Source organism: Cyprinodon variegatus, unplaced genomic scaffold, assembly GCF_000732505.1.
Source record: "Cyprinodon variegatus isolate N-32 unplaced genomic scaffold, C_variegatus-1.0 Scaffold1295, whole genome shotgun sequence".
In the NCBI taxonomy this organism is placed as follows: Eukaryota; Metazoa; Chordata; class Actinopteri; order Cyprinodontiformes; family Cyprinodontidae; genus Cyprinodon; species Cyprinodon variegatus.
The window spans coordinates 118,601-122,676 of NW_015151748.1; the positions used below are offsets into that span (position 1 = coordinate 118,601).

Here is a 4,076-nt window from a genome sequence, read left to right on the forward strand (position 1 = left end):
GCTCCTCTGATAGAACAAAGGCATCATGGGAACCTTTACCGTTTCCAAGGCTCCTCCTCAGACAGCCGCTGACTCCCTGTCGGTCCATCGTTAGCGGAACAGGCTGAAAGACAAACAGGAGTTTCATCTCATCGTTTCCCAGAATTCAGATTATTTTTAATCCAACTTGATATAAAAATCAGTTTTAAAAAACATCTGGATGCTTTAGTATTTTATCTCAATATGACAAACTCCAACTTTTAAACCTGTAGAAGGAGTTTACCAGCAAATTAGTTTAATTAAAAAACCCCAAAAACTTAAAGGCTGCCCCCCAGTGGTCATCAGCAGCACTGCATCAATGCAGCTGAATGGTTGGGAGCCGCTTTAACCCAGGAAGGAGATTTATTCCTCCTGTTTGCAGGGGCGGAGCTAGATGGGGGGCCATGGCCACCCCTACCATTTCCCCCCTCTAATACAGACGGTGGCAGCAGTAATACTCTCAAGAGGAATATTCAAACTTAAACACTTTAATTTTCATATATTAATAATTACTTGACAACTAAAACACTAATTATGCACATCAATATATTAACATTAAAGATGATAAATACAGAATTCAGAACTAGATTTTGATTTTTTTGGGGGCAAGGAGAAAATTCTGTGTCTCTACATTCATCTGGGATTCTTTGGTAAAATCAGAGATAAAAATAAAAAACTACCTATTACTAAAAATCCAGATATTAGTTCATGTAAAAATTAATTTCTGCAGAACATTTTCTGCAAGGTTCTGCCCCACAGAATGAAAACAAAAACAAAAAAAACCCTAAAACCTTAAAGGGGCAACATGCTGCCCCCCAGTGGTCATCGGCAGCACTGCACCAATGGAGCTGAACGGTTCAGAGCCGCTTTAACCCAGGTGGGGGATTTATTCCTCCTGCATGGTTCTGATCCACTGACACGTCATCAAAGTGAACATTTTGATGAAAATGAACATTCTGAAGGAGAACTGAGTCTTTGTGTCGGAGGTTTACCTATAACCCTGCAGCCAGCAGCCGCCGCAGGGCCTCAAACGGCCCCTCTTCTCTCTAGCAGACCGATTAGGAAAGGACAGAACCACTGCAGGCTCAGCCTCGCTGGAAACGGCTGCATCATTAATTAAATTATGTTTTAATAAAGAAGCTGCTGAGAGAAGCTCCATTGCTCCAGGAGGTGAGAAGCACCACGCTGCAGCTTCTGCTTCACAAACTTTAGGTTTAAATCAAACTCATGGAAGTAAAATCGAGTTCAGATCAAAGCTCACCTTTCTGCAAACATCTCAGGAGGACAGAAACCTTCAGGTGACGCCACCAGCAGGAGGATGGAGGCGGATTGTAGTCATCATCGCCATGGCTGCTCTGCTCTATCCGCCAAACACACTTCTTCTTCTGCTGAAATAAACCGCGGAGTGCTTCTTCTTCTACTTCTTCTTCGGCGGATTGCAAACAACCTATAAATGCATACCGCCACCTACTGTACAAGAGTAGCCCTAAGGTTCTATCTACAATATTCTATTTTTTTTTATTATTTGTTATGTAAAAAAAAATAAGGCTTTATTAATGACCCTAATTTACTCCCAATCTCCATCTGTCCCTAAAATTCCTTTAATGCTCCATTATTCTCTCGCTTTCCCCCATATTACCCATCCTCTCTTTTAGATGCATATTCATACCAATTACTGCGGAGTGCTGCCACCTGCTGGTCTACTTCTTTTTCCTCTTCTTTACATTTTTACTTTTAACAAGACTTTATTTACACATTTCAAAACATATAAACAATTGACGTGAAACAAGCGTCAGCTGAAAATCATTAAATGAGGAGCTTGTTCAAATGTAGTTGCTACGGTGGCCCAGAGGTGTCAACACAATTACAAAACCCGCAACGGAAATATAAAACTACAACGAAAGTTACGCAACAGCTGGTCGTTCTCCACATGGACGCTACATACATAAAGGCTGAGGGCAGCGAGGCCGACGTGCCTAGAGGGCGGCCATCTTGGATCAGACCACAGTTCAGCTCCTTAGATCTCATTTTAATCATATGAAAGAGATAATATTACCATAATCTGACATGTCAGAACACCTTAAAATACCAAAAACAAATTCTAAAATTACCTTTAAGTTAGATTACACATATTTATTCACATTAAAAACTATTTAAACTGAATTAAATTAAATATTAATATGATAAACACAAAGCTTTATATTAATATATTATAACATCATGTTTAAAAATCTTTTAAATATTTATATAGTATGTTATTATTATTATATACAGGATTTTTCAGGATTTTTCTTTGATAATGAGTATTATGAGCTATAGAGGAAACTTAGTTGTAATGTGATTTATGAAAGAGAGTAAAGACAGTACATAAATTATTTGGTTTTTATGTAAATTTTATGTTCATTTTTATGTATTTTTTGTTATTGTCAAGACCTTTTTTGGTCAAATCGTACTAAATGGTAAATTTATGTTTTGTCAAACTGAATGATTTATTTGGACACAATTAAAGTCCAACTAAATCATTTCCATTTGTCTAAACTTCTTCAAACAGTTTTTTAAATCATTATTCACTTTTATTTGAACATCAGTTCATGTATGTTTATACACATAAATACATAGTTAGTTAGACACAACAAAAATAAATAAAAATGAACATAAATTTAATCAAAAAAGAACAAAATAATAACTTTAAATTTATTTTGTAAATCGATTTACAACTAAATATCCTCTATTGATCATTATACTCTTTATCAAAGAGCTATTCTTAAAATGCTGAATATTTTATTTATAATATACTATATAAATATTTATCTGTTAAACATGTTCTCATAATATATTAATATAAAACTTTGTGTTTATCATATTAATATTTAATTGCAAAATATATAACTTTGCATGTATTTCATCCAGTTTGAGGTCAGTTTAAATAGTTTCTAATCTGTAATCTAACTTTTTATTATTTTTGCTCTTTTAAAAGGTTGTGACGTGTCAGAGATTATGGTAATATTATCTCTTCCTTGTTATTAAAATGAGATCTAAGGAGCTTCCTGTTCATTCTGACAGCAGCTGTGGTCTGATCCAAGATGGCCGCCCTCTAGGCACGTCGGCCGACGTCCAATGAGGCGTCTGCGTAGATCATGGGTGCTCAAGTCCAGTCCTCAAGAGCTACTATCCTGCAACTTTTTAATGCACCCCATTTTTGACACAGCTGAATCGGATTACGGGCGGAGGTTGGAAGGTCGGAAGGTCGGAAGGTCGGAAGCGAGACTGGAAGCCGTGTGGTCGTTTGGTGCATGGCGCTTGTTTCGAAGTTGCTTGTGGAGAAATGTCCTAGGCCGTGAGTAGTGGGGAAACAGGAAGCGATTATTGCAGGATGGAAGAAGGATATGTAGTCACACTTAGCAAAAATCCTGCATTTTATTTTTGCTACATTCAATAACTATTTATTCCTATAACTTACCCATTTAATGAGTAAACATTATTACAAGTTGTTGAATATTTTCTCCATATTATTGTTGTGTCATCAGCAAACATGTGCTTTAGGTCTGTCTGTCTGTTAATGACCTCCTACCAATGTTTGGGTAAAAATAATGTTTATCTGTAATAAGAAAAGTTTTTCTTTCCTGAAATGATCCAGAGATAAAAGCTTCATAGATTTACTGCAGCTGAACCCATTTCTATCCCAGTAAACAGCCGGTACTGGTGGGTGGCGGCAGCTCTGGTCCTGCATGACTCACCGCCGTCCAACAATGACCTCTACTGAGGAGCAGCGGCCGACATGAATCCCAGCTTTGTGAGCTTGGCGCTCACTCAGCTGACCCCTGAGTCTGACCGCCGCCGCCGCCGCTTTATCCGAGCGTTTGCAGGAACAGAACATTTCTCTGAGGAAAACCAATAAGAGGACAGAATGACGTGTTTCTGCTGGTTCTGGACAAACAGCAGATGTTTGATGCTGCAGAGATTAGCGCCCCGCTAATAATCCCGTTTTAGGGAGAAACTGACTCTGAAGGCCTCGGTTCAGATCCGGTGACGCTCCTAATGAAAACCGCCAGATTATC

The 4,076-nt window shown here is 38.1% G+C and overlaps 1 long non-coding RNA gene across 1 annotated transcript in view; it reads right to left on the bottom strand.

Moving 5' to 3' along the window:
• LOC107102675 overlaps positions 1 to 1,438 on the bottom strand; it is an 11,032-nt gene extending 9,594 nt beyond the window's left edge. Inside the window, exons 1-2 of the long non-coding RNA XR_001482138.1 lie at positions 1,280 to 1,438; positions 40 to 103 (exon numbers count right to left, since the gene is read on the bottom strand). This is a non-coding gene — a long non-coding RNA (uncharacterized LOC107102675). The remainder of the gene's footprint in view (positions 1 to 39; positions 104 to 1,279) is intronic.
• Positions 1,439 to 4,076: the final 2,638 nt, after the last annotated feature.